The sequence below is a fragment of the Haliotis rubra genome, unplaced genomic scaffold (assembly GCF_003918875.1).
Source record: "Haliotis rubra isolate DU_JTF1 unplaced genomic scaffold, ASM391887v1 Scf2361, whole genome shotgun sequence".
NCBI classification, from domain to species: domain Eukaryota; kingdom Metazoa; phylum Mollusca; class Gastropoda; order Lepetellida; family Haliotidae; genus Haliotis; species Haliotis rubra.
The window spans coordinates 1-12,242 of record NW_025766405.1 but is presented as its reverse complement, the minus strand read 5'-3'; positions in this window follow the sequence as shown (position 1 = coordinate 12,242).

Here is a 12,242-nt window from a genome sequence, read left to right as displayed (position 1 = left end):
AGAATAAAATGAAGAAATTTGCTAATAAATGGCATCCATTATTCCCAGTATTTCAAACCTGACCTGTGTATGCAGCAATCGCTTCTTTTGTAAAATCTTGATCTGTTTCCCCTTTTGAAAATTATCATTGTTTTAGTTATGTATTGACTAGTTAGTTAATGGCACTGGTGTAACTTTGGGAACACATATTATAGGTTGGATATAAGACACAATATACAACACAATAAGCCGGATGTTGCGCAATATATAACACAACACATTGGATGTGACACAAGACACAGCATGACATGTCAGAATAATTGTGGCACTATATACAACACATGTTAGATAAGACATATTTACAATGTATATCAGATAATACATTATGTACAACACGATAGATGTACAACACGATAGAGTGGCCGTGACACTAAATATGCTATGGCGGTGTCGTGTGCACTATATACAATATGATATGTCAGATGGTATGTGTCAGATATGGCGCCGTATACAACAAAATATGTTGAATGTGACACAATATACAGCTTGATATGTCAGATGTGGTGCTATAAACAATATGATATGTTCATATATGATGCTATTTACAATTTGACATATGAGATGTAATACTATATACTTATGATATATCAGATATGACATTATATACAACTTATGATGGAAAAAAAACACCCCAAAAACCCCCAAAACAAAAAAAAACTACTAATAACGAAACACTTCTAGAAAATTATGCACATATTTATACCATGCATCAAAAATACCCCCAATTCAGTAAGATATATTTTTGTAGGATTTCCCATGTACTATGACATCATATATATTTGTTGTAAACTCAACCTTTGTTATTGTATACATGTGTAAATGTAAGTGAAAATTGTATATATGTTGTATACGGCCTGTGGCCTATAGACAATAAAAAGACTTTGACTTGAAAAAAACAACAAAAAAAAACAAAAAAAAATTCTTCCAGTGTTCTTTCTTCGCAATTCCTTAATAGTCCACACATTGTCAATCATAAAGGGTACTGTTCATGTACTGTCTGTCCCTATACGGTCGTGGTGAATTAAGGTATCAAAACATATTAACTGCTATTCTGCTCATTAACAAAGTCCTGTATTGCAAACCAAAACATTACTCTTCTCAAAACGTAATACCAAACTACTTGGCTGAAAACAATCGAATATATATTATAGTTTGATTATCACACATCACATTTGTGTGTCAAAATCCGGCCAGTGTATTGTTGCCACATCAGCTTTCCTCAGCTGTCTCTTTACAGTTTAGATGTGAACCTGGCTGTTGGAATATACACCTGAGTCATTCAGTGACTCATACATGTCTGGTGACCGTCCGTCCAGCGTGCCGTACTGACTTATGACATCGTAGTCAGACGCTGTTGTAGTTGGTGAAGGTGAAGACACCGTCGGGTTTCCACTTAGTCTGGATTTGTCATGATCTTCGTCATTCCTACGAAATAAATGTTCAAAACTGCTTTAAGTGGTGGGTTATACCTCCATTTACCGAGTGGAAAGTGTGCGACACACGAATTGTTGGAAATGATTATCAGATGTTTTGATAACTGGACATTAGTAAATTACAATTGAGATGTATCAAATCAACATTGTTCCTTTACGTATGAAATTTGGCTTCAAATTAAATTCAGTAGCTTCCTCGTCTGGAAATGTACAAAAGATATTGTTAAATCCTTATAAGGTAAGTCAATAAAACAACCAATGCAGTCAAGGCTTGAGATACAGTGATGTATTTTACTTCACGTTTGTTTTCCTCCTCCAAAGACACACCCCGCCTATCACAGCAGCCATTGATACCAGCATTGCCAGGGCTCCGAACAAGCCAGCAGACAGAGGGGATATACTTCTGTCCTCGTCATCAAGTGACCCTGTGACAGCTGAGTAGGAATATAGTAGATAATTTGTAATGCAATCTATGAATCAAAATAAGCTATATGAAGACATATGTTTTGCAGGAAACATTCAATGCGGATGCCTGAAAAAATACTAATATTAACTGACAAAAATCTCCAGATAACATACTTCCTTTGAAGACAAAAGTAGATGCTATTCATAGAACAGTCCTTAGTTCCCCTGGAAACATAACATACATCTATATCACATATAATCAGCTCAGTAACAGTCTCCAAACAACAGAGCCGATGCCATTTGTATTAAATACCGAATATATCAACAGATCTTCAACAATGCCACTCATACTGTTGGCATTACCTGAAACGTTTCATCTACTACATGTTGTAATCATGCATCTGCAAAATCTTACCAAGTTTGCAGATGTATAGTTAAGTCTACCACTCAAACTATTTCTACAGTAAAGATCCGCTAAACGTGTGCTACAGCCTTCCAGTGAGTGAGTGAGTTAAAATTTTAAGTCACATCGGCAATATTTCAGTTATATTGTGACTAAATCCAGTTATAGTTTTATAATGATTAAAAGTAAATTTTTACAATCTGTCAACGAAGGTCAGTAAAACAACTAGATTATCACAGATGCAAATTTAAAACTAGTAATTAAATCTGAAACAGTTTAACTATTGAAGACGATACAATTTAAAAACAGGCTGCGGATCGCCAACAAATGTAGGGAGATCACCATACTAGTACAGCCTTCGAGAGCGCCATCATTGAAGAATATCAATGCCATAATACCGTTTTCCCACGTCAGCTGTCTTGGAGGACACCGGAGTATTTCAACTCTACAAGATTATGCCAAAATGTTTCTTTAAAACATCCTCACAGAGAGAGATAATTGCTTGGCCAGGCAGACGTACCGGTAAAATTACTGTCTCAAATATTATCCTTAATACCATCATAGAAGGACTTCCTCGATATCCACAAGGCTGTATGACAAATAAAGTGATTTCATCTGTCCAGCAGTCGGCTTTCCCTTCAATGTCAAGCAATATTCCCACAGCTTCAGTCTTCGGTGTTTAAAAGTCACAAATCTTGAGTTACATTCCACCATACCCGTCTACCACGATTTCAAAGAGCGTCTTCCCATTCATGCTCAAGGTTGCAACAACCAAAGGAAGCAGTAGTGAGTGAGTGAGTTTAGTTTTAAGCCGCACTCAGCAATATTCTTTCTATATGACGGCGGTCTGTAAATAATCGAGTCTGGACCAGACAATTCTGTGATCAACAGTATGAGCATCGATCTACGCCATTGGGATACGATGATATGTGTTAACCAAGTCGGCGAGCCTAACCACCCGATCCCGTTAGTCGCCTAGACAAGTATGAGTTACTGAAGACCAATTCTGACCCGAATCTGAACAGGCCAAGAAAGCGGTAACCCTTTAGTAGACATGTGGAGGACATTTCATAATTTGATGCATCAGTGACAAAAAGGAACCAATTCCCCATTATATTCTGGTGAACAAATGACTGGCCTTTGCGTATACTTTTGACAGATGTCATCGGCGGGACAGGATACACTCATCCTTTCTCGAAGACCTTGGTAGTGATTCGAAAACAAAATCCTCTGTCATCGTATCTCATCATTTCAATCACTGCATTGTCTGGTTCATTCTCGATTATTTAGTGACTGTCGTCGTACAGCATATATCGTGTGCGTGATCATGCACTAATATAGGCTGACGTGAACAATCAACTCTGATTTTAGCTGAGTTTCTCATGGACGTAGACAGATTTGGTTGCAAGATTAAGAAATACAAGGGCGTTCATCGTGAAGGATTGATGCATAAATATTGAGATGTAATGTGTATGTGACGTCGTATCAATTACAGGCGGAATGTTGACTGGCAGGCAACATGTTGAAAGGCGGATAATGTCTTCCAGTTAAAGCGCATGTACCTATATAAGCATTTAACAGACTACATGTAGACTAGGTGGCGTTTGTTTGAAATTTGCAGCTTTGCCTGTTGAAAGTACTGTTCACTGAACTCTTAAAACGATTACATTTATCACACATCTCGTCAGGACAAGTCGTGGCGAGGTGTACCCAGATAAAGTTATCCAAAATATGATCACATGTTTCGGAATTTCAGCTTTAAGATTTAACAAGCATAAACGATTAACTTCATTGCGTCGAGCAGAGTTCAATGCATGCTTCCGACCATAAAATCAACATGTTTGTTTGGGTTTTGGGGTTGTTTTCAGTGGTCTGTTCACATTAATTACTGCTACTTCTCTTTGCCTTTTTGCTTTAGTTTGTCTGATTAGCGGATGACTGTCAAACCTTAATGACACCAGGTGTTCGTGAAAAGGTAATCGTTCTCTGTCCAACAAATCAAGGCGGCAATGTCAGATAAAAACAATATGATTTCAGCATGGCTCGTTGTACAGGTGTATAAAATTGACTCATCCATTTTACTTTCTTGAACAGAATGTTAGATATCTTTTACAGGTGAATAAAATTGACTCATCCATTTTACTTCCTTGAATAGAATGTTAGATATGTTTTACAGGTGTATAAAATTGACTCATTTATTTTACTGCCTTGAACAGAATGTTAGATATCTTTTACAGGTGTATAAAATTGACTCCTATCCATTTTACTTCCTTGAAAAGAATAAATAGTTCTTTTTCATTTGACTTATTGCCGACAAATCGTGCGTCTGCAGTTATAACAGGTCAACTGTTTGTGCATCTACAAATTTCCTTTCAAATGTGTTCTTCGGATTACATATTTCTGTTGATTCCTACCTTGAGTGCAGTTGTCTCCCTTCCACCCTGACTGACATCCTGACTCACACCGACCTGTATCCTGGGGACAGGTGCCCGCCCTTTCCTCGCACATCCGGGCTCTGCAGTAACCCTCACAGTTAGCTCCGTACTCAACACCCAGGACACATGCTATGAATTGAAATTAATCAATAATAACACATAAAATGTTATTAACGAAACAACAAAAATAAAAATTACAGAAACGAAAAAGATGGCATCATGAGGATTTGTTAAGGGCGGTACAACACGTGGACATCGAACATGAAGACAAGTTCTAATTGTCTGACCCATACGTATACTAAATATGCTTATTTGTATACTACAAATGAGCTATAAATGAGCTCAAAACGACTCACACTAAAACAGCTAGCCTCCGCAATTTCAAGCCAAAATCATGGATCACCCAAGACAGCGAAAACTCATTTTTAAATTCGTTTATTAATTCCAACCACGTTGACAGCACCTATGCAGGGCTAGATTCGACCGACAGCGGCATTCCACGGGTCTAAAACTCGAAATGCTTCAGGGTACAATACATAATGACAAGGCCGGACACTTCGGTCCACCCCACCCGCCTGCTTTGCAAATCGCTACGATGCCATCGAATGCAGTCGTTTTAAACTTATTGTAAACATATTCATGGATGATTGGCCTGTCGAGCACCATTCATGACACCTACCAATTCTTTATTGTTCTTTCTGAAAGTCGATAGAAACCCAAAGTTGACTCTCTACTAAACGATCGTGACACGAATGGATGATGATATGTCCACACACAACAGGGGTGTGGTCGAGCAAGCCCTGCGATTGGTCAACGCTTGCAAATCTGCATATTTTTCCGAAATTTGCGGGAATTTTAACTTTATCGACTGCTTGACTTGGAAATGTAAAATGTTTTTGTTCCAGCAATGGCTTCTCAAAAAGCATCAGTTGTAAATGTCTCCTGAACAAGAATCAATCAACAAATTTATAAATATTTCTTTTTACAATCTTTAATCCTCGCAAAGACACGAGGACCTGTGGTTAGGGAGTGTGATAGAGAACGCCGTACTCAGCAGTATTCCAGCTATATGGTGGCGGTCTGTAGATAATCGAACCTGAACCAGACAATCCAGTGATCAACAGCATGAGCTTCGATGATATGTGTCAACTAAGTCAGCAAGCCTGACCACCCGATCCCGTTAGTTGCCTCTTACGACAAGCATTCAAATATTAATTAGTGCGCGAGAGTGCTTGTGTGAGGGAGTGATTGTGTGAGGGGGTAAGTATGAGAGAGTTTAAATAAGAGAGAGAGTGTGTGTTTGGTGTTTGTGAGAGAGTATGAGAGAAAATGTTCGTGGGCAAGAGAGAGTGTGTGTATGTTTAAGAGAGAGACAGACAGAGAAAGAGAGTGTGTGTGTGTGAGAGAGAGAAGAGAGTGTGTGTGTGTGTGTGTGTGTGTGTGTGTGTGTGACAGAGGGGGCGGGGGCGGTGGGGTAGCCTAGTGGAATAAAAAGTGGCGTAAAACCATACTCCCTCACAACTTCCTTTATGAGATGTTTTCTGTTCTCATATCTGCTGCAGTTCGCGTTTCATCCTCTTGGCACCAGAATCCTTTGATAATGGATCAGAAATCTCAGACTCCCCTGACAGAGATGATTGGTTTGCCCGCACCATGCCCTGGGTAACCCAGTTAACCGGGTTTTGCCTATCTTACCTTAAGTGCCTCTATTGTCGTGAGTCATTTTACTTACTTCTTAGGACAAGTAACAGTAAATTCAAGAGGTCTATATCTTCCTTGTGCATTTTCCCTGTAACACTGGGCTTAAAAATTATTCGTGTGTATTTGGGACAGAAACTGTCCATTAATGGCATTAATGCATTGATTCGTTGCAATTTTTCCTATTGATTTACAACAAGCTAGCACTCAACACTCATTGAAAAATACTTGACCGGTATCCCAGGTACACCAGCCATTACTGACACTCGTAAAAATATCTTGCCCAATGCAGTATCAACTTGTGCGCAGATTAATAGGCTAGGTTAATAGTGTTATTTGCTTGTTACTCTATTTGAACAGTATTTCTTTATTCCACCTTGAGAGAGAGAGAGAGAGAAGGGGAGAGGGAGGTCTGTAGGTGCTTGACCGCTCAACGGTCTAGCCGTGCCAATTAACACTTATCACAGGGGTACACAAAATCCGCAGTCTACACTACCAGTTGTCCAACTTCCATATTTGTGGAATATGTTACATTGTTTGTTTTGTTGTATTTAAGCAGTAAGACAGACACTGTGCGTATGATATCATAAAAACACAACGATTGCATGTATTCATAAACTAATGTGAATGATTCAGTAAATCGTACATGGCAACTTTTGTCATATTAGGTTCCTGGTATTATTTTACCAGTTCAAATCAACCATTTTATTTTTTCCGGTCATCGTAAAACCCCACAGTCTATGAAGTTTAACTTTCTCCTTTCTTCATTCATGAGATCTTTCGTGTTGTCATACCCGCTGCAGTTCGAGTTTCATCCCCTTTCCACCAGAATCCCTTGATAATGGGTCAGAAATCTCTGTTGCGCCTGTCAAAGATGACTGGTTGCTGTGGGTAACTGGGATTGCCTAGCTTACGTTAAGTGCCTCTATATGGTCGTTAAATCCTTTATAGCCGGACAAGTAACAGTAAATTCAAGAGATCTACATTTTCTTTGTGCAGTCAAGACTTTATTCTGTAAAACTGGGTTTTAAAGAACAAATAAACTTTGGGTTTTTTTTACTCTTTCAACTTTTAAATATGAAAGATTTGTGGTTAGACTTATGCGGAACACCAAATTCATTCTTGTGGTTAATTAATACCGAGCGATTAAAAGTTGCCAAAAAGTCGCCTGCTTCCCTCTCGCCCGCCAACGAAACCACAGACAGGTTACGTAACTCTGTCGCCAGAGCACTGCAGTGACGTCATATGAGGAACGATTTTCAGTTAGGTGTATAGAAAGTATGTAGCACGCTCATCATTTTGATGATTTCTCGACATCAACGACGACATGCCGAATCGTTGCTTTGTCGTCAATTGCTCCTAGGGGTCGGAGCGATGGTTGTCCACCATGCACAGATTTCCACAGGACCCTGCAGTTTGTGCTAAATGGGTTATGTTTGTGAGTGCGAAGCGAGCGTTGTGGAAGCCAGAAACGATATCTTACTTGTGTTTCAGATTGCTTCACGGAAGTTAAAGAATCAAAACTACTTACTAGTTGTTGTAAAAATATGTATATGATTGATGACCATAAAGATTTTCCATGACACAGCTTGTAACATAGCGATTTCTTCCTCGGAAGTGAGGTTGTGGTTGAAGTAACAATAATATTGTAAGTAGTATAGAAAAGTGATAAATCTTTTCAGGTATTTCACATTGGTGTATAGTCCTCATTTGTCACCCAAGATAGCACTGGAAACTATTTGCATAATGTCCGCCTTTCTTTAAAAAGTGAATTTGAGTTAACCAATAATGGGCAAATCAATCAATGTATTGCCGGTTAATCCTTTGAAAGAAGGACGTGGTTTTATCGCAGACACCGACACGACAGAGTGTATTCAGTATAGATTAGTAAATCTACATACATAAACACTACCTTTTGACAAATCCGCTGTGTAAAATAAGATTAATTAATCAATTAACTGCTTGTTATCGGTTAATCCTTTTGATCGATGTTTATAATGTTGAATATTTTACTCCAGACACAAGAAATGCAAATGGGAAACTTTATCGGGTAATCTAAGGTGTGTTACCACTAATTATACCTGATATAAATTCATTAAATGACCATCAGAAGTGAATGATGACAAATAACATTATGTGGTTTATACCACCTAACACGGGTTACAACAAGGGAGTATTAATTGCTGTATTGCATGTGAAAACTTATGGGCCGACACTGTTTGAGAATACAAACAGAATTTTTAAAATTTGACGATGATTAAATAACGAGGTAAGAAAAACACAGAAATGGGATCAATTCAAGGATCAGTCATTATACAAATAAGGCCTAACGACACCAAACGGATTTTGACAGAATCGTCTATAGAAACAAGTTGTAACTCGGAAACTAGGAAGAAAGCAGGAGACAAATTTAAAAGACAGTAGATTGTGAGAACATATAGCTTTCATTTTCCACAACAGTTGTCACGATTTCAGGTTTATACAAACTGTAAACAAGATAATTTACTCCCCTGAAATGTAGATGAATTCTGCATCGGCCCTCATATCTATTCCTCATATGACGTCAAAGAGACGCCCTGCTCTGATTGGTTTGAAATTTTCGTTCTGCGGGGGTGAGAATTGTGCACTGTTGTCAAAAGGTCGATTTAAGTTAATTAAAATCCAGAGAAGAGTAGTTTTAATGACGGGGTTTCATTTATAGCGATACCATTTCCAAGTGATTTTATGTATTTGTACCCCTAGAGTATATATGTGATCTTTAATGTAAGGTACATTATACCCATTAATTCGGGTATTTCACATGTTAATTATTTCATATCCCTTTAAAGTCAAAGAACATAAAACTGTACAAAAAAGTTCAAAAGTCTGCAACTTTTGATGATTGTGATAGTATGACCGTGGGTACAATATCATAAAAACACAAATGGTTGACGTGAAGCAGAATGTGAGTGATGCAGTAAATCGTTACAGCATGGCAACTTCGTCATCTTTGGATCCTGCTATTATTTACCAACTCAAAACGACCATTTTGGATTTGGTAGGTTCAAACACCTCACAAGTCATGAGTTCCTGTTGGACGTTTGCATCTGAGATATAGGGTGAAAACACTGCAGATAGCTCTCACACATTACTTTCTCGACGAATGATGTCTACGAATTCAGGTTCTAAGTGAACAATTGCCATTTGCCGCATATCGTAAATCGTTATTTCTACATTTCAGTCTGGTCAGCAATCGTCTGTAGCCAGCTTGAAGTCAAAACCCACAGAAACTGGCTGGTGACGATAGTTAACCCGCATTTCTGCTGGACCAAACATAGTTTCTTAGTTCTCTTGTTGAGATGAAGGATGAGACCAGTTCAAAACACGTGGATACTACCATCCTGTAAATAAACAGTTTCCCGTGGTAGGAGTCGTCACACCCACATATGTGGCTTCTGGATAACGATATCACCTTTCCCTTATACTTTCTACAAAACCACAAACTAAACATCAGTATGTAGTTAGTGGGTGACTCAACATTAATATGCGATTGGTGGGTGACTCCAGCATTGCGGCTGTGATTAAGTGGGTGACTGAACATTGTATGTGATTAGTGTTTGACTCCCGGCTTCATTCTGGCCGATGATGAGATGAACAGGTTATTAGGTTATCATTTGACATAGCTCTCGGTTTGTTGAAAGTGAACTTTGTTTTTGTCTGAAGTATTGCCATATGCAAAGCAACAACAGATTTCCATTCTTGAGATATACTAATAACGAGGGAGTACCACGCAATCAGTGTACCATGCATGACGTTCGCCAGAGTTAGGGAGGTAAGCTTATCATGTGTTGGATGTATCAGGGTATTATTGAGTATTTGAAACATTACTGGAATTCATTTGGAACTCGACGGCGGTTTTCAACCAATCAGATTTGATAAAGCATGGCAGCGTTGTTTATTAATGATGTTATATAACATGCCGCTATAAGTAGTTACTTGCTGCAGATTGCGTTGGTGGTTTAGCAACAAGACGTCATGAAATTATATTATATGACGACGTTCTGAATTTGGATATTGTTGGACGTACTAGGATCACAGGTATAACATTTTAAATATCATTACGAAGTGATGCATATAAACAGATAAGCCTTAGTAGTTTCGACCAATTCGAAATTTACATGATTCATGAATGTTTCCCTTAAGAAAAGTATATACAAGCGGCAATTCCACGGGTTGTTCAATACGATACTAAGGAACGATCGTTCCGGCAATTTAGGAATCGTAATAAAATGAAATATCAAGCCCATGCATCCGGGCGTCGAAATGCGCAATGATCAAATAACTGGCAACGTGACCCCATTCAAATGTTTACGTGTAAAGTTACCATGGAGTGATATGAATATATGTGTTTGTACATTCTATATACACAGTCACAAGAATGGCCACTCATCCTACACTTTCTGCACCTTAAGAAGATGTATATGTTAGGAGATGGTTGGGTAGAGACCTACGCACAGTCAGCCTGTGGTATGCAAGTGGCACTAGGAAATAAAGGTTGATAGATGTACCTCAGTAAGGTCGTTGTCAAACAGGTGCCCGAGACGTCTGGATGTTGGTTGTAGATCTCCACCTCAAGTGTCGTACATCATGCCCTGCAAGATGTTGCTCATAATGCAGAACAACGTAGCCATGGTGCCTTTCTTAAATCACTGCAAGAATTGACGTTTTGGATGATGCGTTCAGATGAAGTTTCAGAAGGCAAATATAATTTCATAAATTCCAATGTCTCGATGAACCAAGGCCTTAGTAAATCCAATCTCCAATTGAGCTTCAAATGCATCGGCCGTATGTATATCTTGTTTTGAAATCATATTTAGGAAAATAGTCTACAAAGAAATCGTACTCAGACAGCTGGCCTGCTGAATCTATTTTCCCTTCCTTCCTTCTACAGCCACATATCTGCATCAACAGCACACTATAGTAACAACAATACGAACAACAATATAAACAACACCACATACGCTAGTTGCACAAATCACCAAGATGATATAGATACTTAAACATGCGCTGTGAACTGGTAGAGTAGTGGTGCTTGCCCCTACATTGACTCCATCCTATACCATACAAGGTCAAGGACAACGTTTGGGTTGATCTAATGCCAGTAGGTATACACGCACTGACTGGAGCTAACGTCTCCCTTTAAAAAACAGATAAAATAAATGTTATAGATATTGACGCCCACCTAATCTGGATGAATGTGTACTTATATGCAGTAATAATACATGAAACTGGACTAAAACCATCTGTCCTGTCCTCGATGTCATAATTGCCAGCGTAATTGCTGAATGTGTAGTCCTATGCCGTGATGTGTGGAAACTTTCCAGTCTCCATATATATGCATATCGTCAATGTTTTAAATTTTGAGATTTGTTGAACAGTTTAGCATTATTGGCATATTTACTGAAAGTCGTTTGACTTAACGTAACATTATTTGTAAATAAACTGCAGGATCTCTTTCAAGAATTGATATGAATTACCTCCATTTTTCTTTCCACGTTCCTCAGGAGATATCACGTGAGTGATATCATACACCATGGAACATTGACGTCACCGGACCCTAAGTCGAGATTGGATCCCGAGGTTGGCGAAACAGCAGCCTCTCTATGGCATATGAATTACGTCAGATTTTAAAAACATTAACTCAGTACATGTTTGTCTAAACGGTGAAAGTATCTCACATGGTGGTGCATATTCGACATATTTCACATGCAAAAACGAGATGGCTTCTGTTTCTCTGATAAAGAGAATAACAACGTATACTGCTTGTGATTAGGAAACCCTAAAAAAAGA